At 43.9% G+C, this 13,337-nt stretch overlaps 1 pseudogene; it reads left to right on the top strand.

Moving 5' to 3' along the window:
- Nucleotides 1–12,247: 12,247 nt before the first annotated feature.
- On the top strand, nt 12,248–12,920 carry LOC110301438 (annotated as a pseudogene).
- Nucleotides 12,921–13,337: the final 417 nt, after the last annotated feature.

Genomic DNA, 13,337 nt, shown 5'->3' on the forward strand with positions numbered 1-13,337 from the left:
AGACCCATACTGATGGGTCCTAAGTGCTTAGGTGAAAAAAAAAAAAAAAAAAAAAAAAAAAAAAGTACAGAACAAACCGAATAGCCAGGAAACAAACAAAATCACAGAGGAATGCAAACCGAAGGGTTCTTTTAGTGTTTTCCAGTTTTGTTTATATTTGCAAAGAGCAGAGTGCCATGTTTCATTGATCTTGTGCATTTTTAGTCTGTTTTCTTTCCTTTCTAACATTTATTATTTCCTCTCGTACTAATTTGGGTTTGGTTTATACTTGGAGTCCCTTGAGGTGCACCGATACTTGTTTATTTGAGATCTTTCTGGCTTTGTTGGCTGATTGCTGCGAAGCTCCTGCCTAACTTTGCTTTATGTGCCATTTGGGGAGCGGGGAGAAAATTCATAGATTGAAAAAAAATTTTTTTGGTTATTAGAACAATTTTTAATCCCCAAAGTATTAAGAAATTCTAGCTTTTGGTTAACTTGATCTGTCAAAGACCAACTAAGAAGAGATGTTAAGTTCCTGAATACAATTTAAATTCATATTAAAACAAATTCTCAAATAAATAAAGATTATAATGATTTTATTAATATACAGAATCACAGAGAAGCAGTTGCATATGTAATTACTATTTATCCACTTCATGAATAACGTTAAGCTTTGCTTACTTCATTTCAGGCACTGGAGTAGAATACACGAAGAATCTGGCTTCCTGAAGGATAGTGGTAAACAGAGCCAAGTCACTTTGCTAAAGTTGGTTAAGTCTGGAATAAGTTGTTCACATATATCCTTGAAAAAAGCAATATATGTACATAAATAAATATATTTGTGTCAGCGCCTTAGTAATTTCTTCTAATGAATTTCCCATCTCTTTTTTGATCAGGCCTCTTCTACTGATGCTCTGAGGTGATACTCTCAATCTTAAAAGCTACTCACATCCTTACAGTGAACCAATATGAAGTCACACACTTCTTTAAGGGAGACAAGGGAGTAAAATGCATCAATTTTAGGATGGGACTAACAACCACTGAGAGACTGACAGCTTAAAACAGGGATCGTCTGCTGTCAGACCAGTCACATGTTTTCAAAGACAGCAGCCTAAGAACACAAAGCAGATCTTAAAGAAAACTGACATGTTCTTCAAGGAAATGATGGAAATACAGCATGCTTGATGAAAGTTCCACCTGCCTAATTCTCATTCCCAGTGTCCCATTATCCACTAGGTACAACACTGTCCCCATGTGCATATGACCCACAGTACTGTCAGGGCTGTGAGCATATCTAGTCCATGCAGTTATAAAACATAATGTTTTCCTGATGCACAAAGGGCCCAGGGAAGCTAAGATATATGTGTGTCATCAGAGCCATAGTAAGACCTTGGAAACAATGATCTTCGCACAGTGACTGACCAGTGTGTCTGGATTTGTTGCTTTCCCCATTGTCATGACTGAATGCTAGAGAAGGAGGGCACACAGTGTAAGGACAGGAAAACCATGGCAGTGGGAGCAGAATGCTGCTTGCTCACATCTGAAGAGACGGGAAAGTAGAGACAGATGAATGCTGGCTGCCCTGCCCACCCCTTTAACCCTTTTTATTCCATATGGGCCACCAGCCCACAGGATGGTGCCATCCACTTCAGCATGTGGCTTCCTAACACAGTTAATGGTTTATAGAAACACTTTAGTAGGTGCCTGTGTAACTCAGACTGTCCTCAAAGCTAATACACAGGTCAGACTGGCTTTGAACTCACAATCTTCCTGCCTATTACAGAAGTATGTTCCACTGTGCTCAGCTAAGTTTTAATGCGAACCTATATTACTCAAATAAAAAGCAGCCATAAGAAGTGGCCCCAGCAGCAAGAGGTCGCCTTGCTGTGATCATGCTTCTGTAATTTCTCCTGCCCTAGGTTGTCATCTTGCCATGCATTCAACATGTGGGAAGCAGAAGGCTCCTCACCAGGAAGTGCCATTTGCAGAGACTGCTTCCTGTGGAGGATCTCTCAGTTAAGAGTCACGATGCATAATCAGGCAGGACTCCTGCCTGGATACTAAGCCATTCTCTGAAGATGAACAGGCACCCTACTGAATCCTTTTAGCTGGATGGTGACCTGTCTGAGTAATTGCCTATGTCACATACACTTCTGGCCACTGTCGGACTGTGACAAGCCTTCCTTGTTCATAAGTATGGATTAGGGTTTTCTCAGTAGATCTGACATTAATAGCACGTTGAAGTTTACTTAATTATGATACGATCACACATTTTCCAACATTTATAGAGTTTTAATACTCAAGCACACTGTGATTTCACTGTAAATGCATTTGATAGTCACATAACATGGATTTGCTAAGTCATCTGTCATTTGGCTCACATAAGATGAACCCTGAAGAATAAACATTTTTTTTTATCTGCCACACTTTCAGGACATAAGGATCAGTCTTATTTAAACTAAAACATGGGAACAGTCAGTCATTTTTTCTTTTCTTTTCTTTTCTTTTCTTTTCTTTTCTTTTCTTTTCTTTTCTTTTCTTTTCTTTTCTTTTCTTTTCTTTTCTACATAAGTGTGTTGTGTTTATGATGCATGGATGTGAGTGTGTGGGAAGATGTACCAACTTGTCCACATGAACAGAGTCTGGAGTAGATATCAGGTGTCTTGCTTTATCATTCTGTCTTATTGACTTGAGACAGTCTCTTGCTGAACTGGAAGGTCACCATTTTGGCCAGGCAACCTGACTAGTGAGGTCTTGGAATGCACCTGTCTCTGCTCCTAGTGCTGGGGCTATAGGCACATGCATCCATGTCTGGCTTCTTCATGTGTGCTGGGGATTCAAACTCAGAACTCACACTTGCAGAGAACAGGTGCCCTTATTCACTAAGCCATCTCCTTTTCCACCTGCTCTAAGTCTTTCTTGACCAAAATAAAGCTTATGAGAAAAAAGAAGGAAGGCCAAGGAATGGCATTTACTTTTATTTTTCAGTTATCATTTGAGTCAAGAAAGAGGAGACATCCTCTTTTGGAGACTGTATAAGCTGGTATTGACTTGTGAAGAACAGAATCTATTCTGAAGAATTTAAAAGAGGACTTTTATTGAAGGGTATTGCAAGGCTTATTTCATTAGTTGGAACCAGAGCCAGAGAACTGTCTTCTTAGCTGAAATTCTAAGAACAACTCCTGGAGCCAAACACCCAGGCAGGCAGTGGCTTCGGGGCTAGTGATGCAGGGTACCACTGCTCTAGCCATCTGCTGCTGAGCCCACATCCTCTCTGCCAAAGCTGTTGTCCCATCAACAAGTGGATGTGTCCTCCCCACTTTCTTGCTATGTGGTCCAGCTCCAAATCAGGCTCTCATCTGATTGTCTGGTTTGGCTGGAGATAAATCTGGGATTACAGTTTATACTTTTCTGCCTTCTACACAGTAAAAAGAGTCAGATTGGAGTGGAATGGGCTGACATAGACAACTTGCCTGGGTAGACAGACAGTTGGACTGTACCAAAAGGTCAGTAACACCAGACACACTAATCAGGTATGGTATCTTTTGGGGTTATTCCCCTTTTATGATTGGGAATGTATTAGCCATAATCCTTAGCTAACAATGCAAAGGACCTGATCTGTACAAAGCTCACAAATCTACATCTACACTCACTGTTTGATCTAGTATGTGGTTGCTTCTATTATGTTAATTTGGATCCCTAAGATTGTTGGCATGAGAATCCACCTGTCTACACATAAGACACTGAGGGACCCTGCCCCAAGTTGGTTCTGACTGGTAAGGAAAGTTGCCAGCAGCAATGGCTGGGCAGGGCAGACAGAAGTGGTACTTTTAGGATTCCTGGGTGAGGAACCAAAGGAAGGAGAAAAAGGTCCACCATGCCAGGAGAGGGAGAGGAGAGATGCAGTGCTTGAGAAGGTACAGGACAGAGAGCATGGCCACCATGTAGGAGCCAGGATACAGTGGTCCAAGGGGGCTGCCTGACTGGGTCCAGGGCAGCAAAGACAGAAGATAGGATTTAGTAAGCAATAGCTTGGGAATATCTGAGGGAGGTGGATTAGCCTTGTGGAGGTCAGGAAGTGGCCCAGCCATTGAGCTGTTTTAGGCATATCAAAATATAAAGGCTGTGTGTGCCTTTCATTTGGGAACCCAGAACATTAGGGCAGGTAGCGAGGAGCATGGATACTACTCTACTAGTGCATCATTTTTAACTTCTTATCTTGCCACACGTGTGTGTTCTTGCAAGCTGTGTTTGTAGTTTTACCTGTATTATTATAAAGATGAAATCAGAGATGGGATGGTAGTGGTGTTGGTGTTGGTAGCGGCAGTGGCAGCGGTAACACATATCTTTAATCCCAGCACTGGAGGCAGAGACAGACTGATATTTGAGGCCAGCCTGGTCTATGAAGTGAATTCCAAGACAGCCAGGGCTACACTGAGAAACTCTGTCTCAAAAAAACGAAAAGAAAAAAAATATGAAATCATATCGTGGGTGATCTGTTGATGTATCAGGTACTTTTTTGTTGTGACCAAAGGATGACAGAGCTTATTGGGGATTGATTTCCCGATGGAGAGTCCATAATGACAGGAGTGGGGTGAGATGGGATCGGGGTCGGGGGAGGTGGCAGCAGCTGGCAGTCGTAGCTGGAAGCTGGAAGATCACATCTTCAACAGGGAGCAGAGAAACAACTGGAAGTGTGGCGAGCTATGACTCTCAATTGCCCCTTCCCTCAGTGAGTGTTTTGTCCAGCAAGGCTGCACCTCCTAAAGGGTTCATGATCTCCTCAAGCAGCAGCACAAACTGGGAACTAAGTGTTCAAACCCGAGTCTATGGGGGAATAGTTGTCCTTCAGACCGCCACAGTTGGTTCTCTTTCAGTTCATATAGTGCTCAAATCGCCCTTTATCTTTTGCTCCTCATTCACTTCAGTTCTTCCAATCTGTGGCTGGAATGATGGGTTCATGCAAAGTGAATATTCAGACTTCTTTCTCTTAATGGTCTGTCAGATGTTTCAGGTTTTGGTGCCATGAACATAAGCATATGTGTGCTGGAGCAATAATGGGGGGGGGCATCTTAGGCATTTTGCAGGGCTGTAAGAAAACACTTGAGGCTGCGTAATTTATAATGAGCATCCCAATGGCAGTGCTCAAATCAGGAATTTTCAAGGTCAAGGGGCTTCATCTCATAGAAGTATTCTTGATAAAACAGTGTGGGAGAAGACACTGTGTAGCGAGAGCTAATTTCTGGGACTGAGCACGAGACAGCCATGCTAGCTTTGGTAACAAACCCATTTTCCAAATAACTGCTCAAAACCTTGTTGGGGCAGGGAAGGAGTATGTGTTTTTCTTTCCTACCGGCTTTAAGAATTCATGACCTTCCACGGCTAGACTGTGGCAGTTTCTTCCCCTACTAACCCTGCCTCAAACTCTCGGAGACCTGAGCTGATCATCCCACTGAGCAGTGTGAATAAGAAAACGACAGCCAGACACTGTGTGCTCTGAGTTGATTGTGTACCACGGAGGACTTTGTGTATCAGCATCTTTTCAGATCAAGCCAGAGGTCAGGCAGCTGCTTTATGGTAATTATATTGTCTTAATCAACAGCATGGCCAGGTTGAGTCTTAAGAAATATTTTCTTAAATCACAGATAGCAACATTTACTAAGCAGAGCTCCAACCCTCTATTTCATCAGTGGCCAAAGAGCAAGCAGGGGGTCAATGTCAGATTTCCTTTAGCAGAATTGCCTGGAGTATACAGTGGTCTAAATAAAGACCACATGAAGTAAATAATCAAAGTTTAAAGAATCATTCTCCCTGGCTTCATTGTCTCAGGAAAGTGCCCATGTAGCGCCTGGGCGTGGGCCTCTGCAGAGGATGGTATAAGTCTCTGAGACATCACAGAAATACTATGGGACAGTGTCCATGATCGAGGGGTGTCTATTCCAGAGTAGCTATCCTTCACACAGTTGTTGAGATCTGGATCTAGGGAATTCTGGATTGTTTTTTTTCGTGGGAAGAGAAGCAGAAGAGATAACAACCAGGGGGGGGGGGGAACCTGGCCTTAAGAATGGGAGACTGAGGGTCACAAGAGCAACCTGACCTTCCACCTGTTCACTCACGAATCAAACAACGAGACTACAGAAGCTGAATGAATAGCCTGAACTTAGACACAGCAGATGAAGCAGGAGGGTAGGTGGGAACACTCACGGATGCTGATGCTGGCTCTGAGTTTGCACCAGGCAGACACAGCACTGACTAGAATGCTGACATCACCCTGTCCGTGCTGACACCAGCTAGAGCAGCTTCATCCCCTCAGCGCTCCCTCCCACCCCATGCCCCCCGCTCAGCTTTATCTATATCCCACTCTAAGTGCAATCCGTCCAGCCATTGCCCGTGAGCTTTGGACAAATCCTTTGCCAGGCATCAGGCTGACTGCAGGGTTCTTGGGTTTTGGGTGCTGAGGTGGTTGAGACTTCAGGGCACTGCTCCCTAGCTGCACCCATTCCATTATGTGACCTTCTAATCTTCTGTGTCTATGCTGTCCACGGTAGAAATCCAAACAATAGTGGGTTTAGTGTTCGTCAGGCATGACTGAAACACATGCTGTCTCTGCACATGCTGTCTGTAAAAGAGCTTTGCCTTCAAGAAGACATTTTTTATAAGTGGTGGTTTATTAAATGCGTTGGGGAACATTTTTCTTGATTAGTGGGGCTCTCCCTAGGAGCCAACTATCAAGTCATTCCACTCACTATCCTTCCCCAGTTTTCTGACCTCTGAGTTGAAGATCAACCTTTCAGATCCCAGGTCTTGACTCAACAGAAATGATGCACTTGGCCACGGAGAGGCATGAACAACGTCTCCAGTAGCAGTATTCATAACGACCTCAAACCGGAAACACTGGTATGTGAACCATAGGCTGGATGGGCATGTTGCAGTGTTAGTCTGTAGCCGCAGCTACTGTAACCCACAAGGTAGACCCTCCCTGGCTGTCTTGGTTAGGCTTTCTATTGCTGTAATAAAGCACACAATGACCCAATGCAACTTGTGAAGGAAAGGGTTTATTTCATGTTATAACTCCGGTCATAGTTGGTCACTAGGGGAGTCAAGGGCAGGAGTTCAAGGTAGGAGCTGAAGCCATAGCCATGGAAGAGTGTTGCTTGCTCCTCAGGCAGAGTCAGGTCAGGCCAGGGTCTACTGACAGATTTCTTGGCCTGATGACTCATGGAACAATAAGAGGAGGTACACTTGAAGCTCAAGGCAAGGGGTTGAATGTTCTATTAATCTTGGAGGAAGAAACAGGGAGGAATAGGGAGGCCTTCAGATGTGTACAGATATCAAATGTGCATTAGCCATTGTCTCAGTATCTAAAGCCTAAGAGGATTCAATTCGAGGCTGCCGCAGTACTGACTGGACAGCCCTACTGATTTCTAACCTTTGTCCCTGAGTCTTCTTTTCCATCTTTCCCATAAGCCTCACTCCTCCTTCAGGGGGCTGCTTGACTTTGTACCTGCTGGACTGGAAGAGTGGGGTTAGAAAAACAGAGAACCAAACCCAGGTGGGTTTTTAGAGAAGCAGCAGGTAAAACAGATAAGACTTAATAAGAAAAGAAGCAAGGAATGGCAGGCCCAGAACAAATTCCTACTGTGTTGCCAATGGTTTCATTATTAAGATGAAATGGTTCCTTTGTATGTTCATCGTCTGAGCGGCAGACATGCAGCCTCAGTGTTCCCATCCCTGCATCATATCTGGCTGTGTCTCCAGCTACTGCAGAGCAGGTGGCTGCTCATGAGATCAACATTTCTATTCTGTATCATGCTGAGATTTTATTCTGAGCTGTTTCTCTTGGGCGTTCAGAATCCTTTCCTCTAATAATATCAACTAAACAGACTGTGGAACAGTGGAGAACCTTGACAAGGAGGTGGTGGCACATTCTCCCTAGAGCATTCAAAGACAGAGAAAACAGAGAAAATGGGTTGGTGCTCAGTGTATAATGCTTAGTATGTGCATAATGGGGGATGTCATGTGTATGTGTGCATTAGTACACACACAACCCCACACGCACATGCACATGTACATGTACACAAGCACGCATGCTCACATACCAGAGGTTGATATTGGGATGTCTTCATCTATGACTTTCCCTAGTTTATTTTTTTGAAACATGGACTCTTTACTGAGCCCAAAGCTCACTGATTCAGCAAGGATGGCTGACTAGAGGATTCTTGGACATTACAAGTCTTTACATTTTTAAATTCTACCTGTCTCTGTTCATCTAGCACTGGGATTACAGTTAAGTCCAGTTTTACATTGGTTCTGGGATGTGTATGTAGGTCCCTGTGCTTGCTGTGGCCACCGAGCCATCTCTGCTACCTGTGACTGGGGCTCTGAAGGATGAATTTATAGTGTTGGGGGTGTTTTGTGGAGAAAGTGAAGAGATCTGTGAGCTAAAAGAACCAAATATCAGGTATTGTCATAATAGTACTTGGGGTTTTTTGTTGGTCAGTTATCAACGTAAGAAATATTGAGAATGACACATGTATACAGTAGGTGCCAAGCAAATGGTCTCCAAATGAAAAGGTTAAAAAGAGGCAGACACAGATGTTTGCTGTTATCATACAGGGGTCTTGATAAGTCATAGGATTTGAGAACGCAGAGACTTATGGTACTTCTTCTTTGTCTACTGCCTTCACAACTAGCTTCAGGTCAAACACTTTAAGACCTCAGAACTGAATTTGAGGGCAGGATGAAAGAGAAAGATGTGATAACTCCCGGATGGGTGCCTCTTAAGGACAGCAGTGCTTTCTAGACTAATGAAGAGCTACAAAATGATTTTTTTTATAGCTAAAACGCTATCATGGGAGAATTGGAAGAGCCCCCAGAAGTCATTTATCATGTCATCTTTCTGGCTGAGGAATACAGAAATCACCAGTAGGTGATAACAATCTTCTATGTTTATACAGGCCTTCTATTCCCAAGGAGATCTCAAAGACATGATCTTCATTAAGTCTCATAGAATGTAAGCATGGTCATGAGCTGTTTGACTTTGGGACCCACCTTGAGATGCACATTGTCTGCATTTTTGTTGTGGTAACATTACATAATACTCTTACACTTCAAATGGTAGAGCCTCTGACATGACACACTTGGTCTCTGTGGCAAAGTCTATACATTGGTCTTTGACATGGATCTTACTGCACTCCTGGTCTTTGAGTAAAATCCACTGTACCTCTGGTCTCTGAGGTAAAGTCCAAGTCACACCTGGTCTCTGAGGTAAAGTCCACTGCACCTATGGTCTCTGAGGTAAAGTCTGCTGTATTCCTGTCAAGTCACCCCTGGTCTCTGAGGTAAAGTCCACTGCACCTATGATCTCTGAGATAAAATCTACTGTATTCCTGTTAAGTCACCCCTGGTCTCTGAGGTAAAGTCCACTGCACCTATAGTCTCTGTATTGGCTAGTTTTGTGTCAACTTGACACAGCTGGAGTTATCACAGAGAAAGGAGCTTCAGTTGAGGAAATGCCTCCATGAGATACAACTGTAAGGCATTTTCTCAATTAGTGATCAAGGGGGAAAGGCCCCTTGTGGGTGATGCCATCTCTGGGCTGGTAGTCTTGGGTTCTATAAGAGAGCAGGCTGAGCAAGCCAGGGGAGGCAAGCCAATAAAGAACATCCCTCCATGGCCTCTGCATCAGCTCCTGCTTCCTGACCTGCTTGAGTTCCAGTTCTGACTTCTTTGGTGATGAACAGCAGCATGGAAGTGTAAGCCAAATAAACCCTTTCCTCCACAACTTGCTTCTTGGTCATGATGTTTGTGCAGGAATAGAAACCCCGACTAAGACAGTCTCTGAGGTAAAGTCTGCTGTATTCCTGTCAAGTCACCCCTGGACTCTGAGGTAAGGTCCACTGCACCTATGGTCTCTGAGGTAAACTTGGCTGTATTCCTCGTCTCAGAGGTGTTGCTCACTGCACTGGTCTTTGAAGTAAAGTTCACTACACTCTTGATCTGTGTAGTGCAGACCATTGCTTCCAGGCTACAAACCTGGTTTGTATGCTATTGTGTAGACTATAAGCCATGTCAAGTATTTGTATATCTAAACATATTAAACATAGAAATGAAAACCATAAGAATAGTTATTTTTTAGCTCCATTATGATGGTAATGGAGCACAACCTATTGGTTGTTGTTGATTAAAATGTCATTCTGTGGTGCATGACCATTTTCTGAGACTCAAAGTAAGTTCTGAATTGAGTTTGCAGGGCCAGCTGGTGCCTGCTTTTTTGAAGCTGCCAATCAGCCAGTGTTCTTTTGGAAATCTTTTCCCCTCCCCCTCCCATACAAGAAGAATCACAGAGGTGCTCGGTTGGAGAGATCGAGCAGAGGGGCTAACCTTGGAGTGGCCTGACCTGGAGGTGTCTTTCCAGGGACAGGGGAGGGCAGGGCACCAGTGTGCTCTGGGCCTCACTTAGCAGTGAGACACTCCTGGTGGGCAGTTTTGAGATGAGAGGTGCAGCAGGCAGGGCAGAGCAATACTGGAGACAGGTGCTGGTATAATCTGGGCAGCACAATGGCCCAACTGGCAAGGACAGCTCGCAGCTCCCCTGTAAAGGAGACAGTGGGAGGACTGGAGGCCTTTCCTTCCCACTTCCCCAGGGGCACTTGCCATAGGACTTTGGTATGGCCCTTAGGAGCCAAAAGCTTGGTAAACTGATGTTTTTCTTTGGTTTAGAAAAATACAGACTGTGTGTGTGTGTGTGTGTGTGTGTGTGTGTATGTTGCAGGCACTATGGAACCCTCATTCCCCTTCATTCAGTAGTGTTTATGAGCCTCCTACCATAAGCATGACTTTAATGATGGATGCTGGGGATGTGATTCGGGACTGGACAGAAGCCCCTCCTGTCAGAGCATCTTGTTCCATCTGGAAGGAAAGAAAAAAGATAATCAAGGAACAATGACACAACAGAGACACACAGGGAACTGAGGTGCCACAGAACAGGGCCACACAACCCGACTGAAGGGCCAGAGCCAGCAATTAGGATGGAAGCCACGTTTAAGATGAGATTTGAAGACTTTGTCTTGCTTTATGTGACCCTCCGTTTCCACCACTGCAGTACTCAGTGCTGACTGCAGTAACAAGTCACCTCTCTTTGACTGGGCATTTAAACCCCAGGTCCTGGAGCAGAATATAAATTATTAAAACCAAAGATAAATCTTGTATCCCCCTGTACCTGAGCTTTTATGTATAGTAGGTTATAAAGTGACACACACACACACACACACACACACACACACACACACACACACACACACACAGTAGCTGAATAACTGTCTGAAGAACTGGGAACAGAGTCCTTCAGAAACACCAGCATTCACTCACACCAGGCTCAGCATCAGCAGGCCATGTTGAGCATCTTTGCAGTCCTGCAGGTACCAGCAGCTGCTAATTAAGGCCACACTGCCACCATGAGGACAGTCTGCCTAGTGTCAGGATTAGGATCCTTGAGAAACAAGCCTGCTTGGAAGCCTAGCTTCCTGCTGGAGAGAGAGTAGTGACTGTGTAGAAAGGAAAGGCTTACCTACTCCAGGGGCCCCTCCCTCTGGCTGTCCCAGCCTCATCCGGGCAAGGGCAGAGGCTCTCCTGGTAAGTGTGCATGTACACTACAGATCAGGGAGTCAGGCAGAAGAAGACACATTCCCTCTCTGTGCACTTCAAGGCTGTCTTCTCTTGGACTCCTGCTGGCCCACCCCTCCCACATACCACCGCAGGCTTGCACAGCTGACTTTGACAGGACTATTGAAATCAAAGCATGCCATGTGATGAATTGGCAGACTTCAAAGCTCTGCTGTATACTGGAAACCCACTATCCCTAAATCTTATGTGTGCAAAGAGGCATTTTCCCAGTGTAAAAGCAAATGGAAGCATACACATTCAGTGTTGGGAGTAAGGGTGTGTGCAGCAACTTGCAAACTATGTTTTGTGGATTTTAGGATCAGCCAAGCAAGTATAGAGTCTTCCAGAAATGGAGTTTCCTGTTGTGAAAATTAAGGAGGTTTATAGAAAGGACTTTTTATGGACTGGAGCACCAAAAAAAAAAAAAAAAAAAAAAAAAAAAAAAAAAAACACTTGCTTTTGAATCAGCTGAGAGTCCCCAGGCTTGGTGGCCCAAGTCTTTCTGTGTAGTGTGTATGTGTGAGGGGTCTGTAGAGCTTCTGCATGGCCACTTAGGAGGCCTTAGATGGTGGGCAGAAATTTTGATAGATACCATGCCATCATCATGGGCAAGGATGACCCCAATAAGCCACAGGGCAAAATGTCCTCATATGCCTTCTTCGTGCAGACCTGCTGGGAGGAGCACAAGAAGAAGCATCCCGATTCGTCGGTTAACTTCTCTGAGTTCTCCAAGAAATGCTTTGAGAGATGGAAGACCATGTCTGCAAACGAAAAGTCGAAGTTTGAAGATTTGGCCAAGAGCGACAAAGCTGGTTAAGACAGGGAGATGAAGAACAATGTTCCTCCCAAAGGTTAGATAAGACAGGAAAGAAAAAGGATCCAAATGTTTCAAAGAGACTGCCATCTGCCTTCTTCATGTTTTGCTCTGGACATTGCCCAAAAAATCAAAAGTGAACACCCTTGCCTGTCTATTGGAGATACTGCAAAGAAACTGGGTATGATGTGGTCTGAACAATTTGCCAAAGATAAACAACTGAATGAGCAGAAAGTAGCTAAACTAAAGGAGACGTGTGAAAAGGACATTGCTGCATACCATGGCAAGGGCAAAAGTGAAGCAGGAAAGAAGGGTCCTGGTAGGCCAGCAGGCTCAAAGAAGAAGACTGGAGGAAGAGGAGGAGGAAGAAGAGGAGGAAGAGGAAGAAGATGATGAAGAGGAAGAAGAAGAAGTGGCTGTCATCAAGCGTGGAGTATCTGTGCTCAGGCAATTATTTTGCTAAGAATGTGAAATCCAAGCACAGCTCAACATTAGCTTCAGTATAAAAACTGAACAGATTTTTGTGTAGCTGATGAGATTCTTTGTAGAGAAAATACTTTTAAAAACGTGTTTGTAGCTTTTTCAGGGGCTACAACGTACAGTTAGATTTAAAACTTTTGATGTTGAATGTTTCTAAATATTTAATGGTTTAACTTCTTATGGTAGCAAAAAAACTTTATAAGAATTTGTATTACCAGTAAAAAGATTTTTTAGGATGCTGCGTTTTTTTAAAATTTGTAATAAGATAATATATATATATATATATATATATATATATATATATATATATATAAAAGAACACTTGCTCTTACAGAGGACTCAGGGCCGGCTCTCAGCACACTCATGTCAGCTCATGACCACCCGTAATTGTAGCTCCTGG

Source organism: Mus caroli, chromosome 9 (assembly GCF_900094665.2).
Source record: "Mus caroli chromosome 9, CAROLI_EIJ_v1.1, whole genome shotgun sequence".
NCBI lineage: Eukaryota > Metazoa > Chordata > Mammalia > Rodentia > Muridae > Mus > Mus caroli.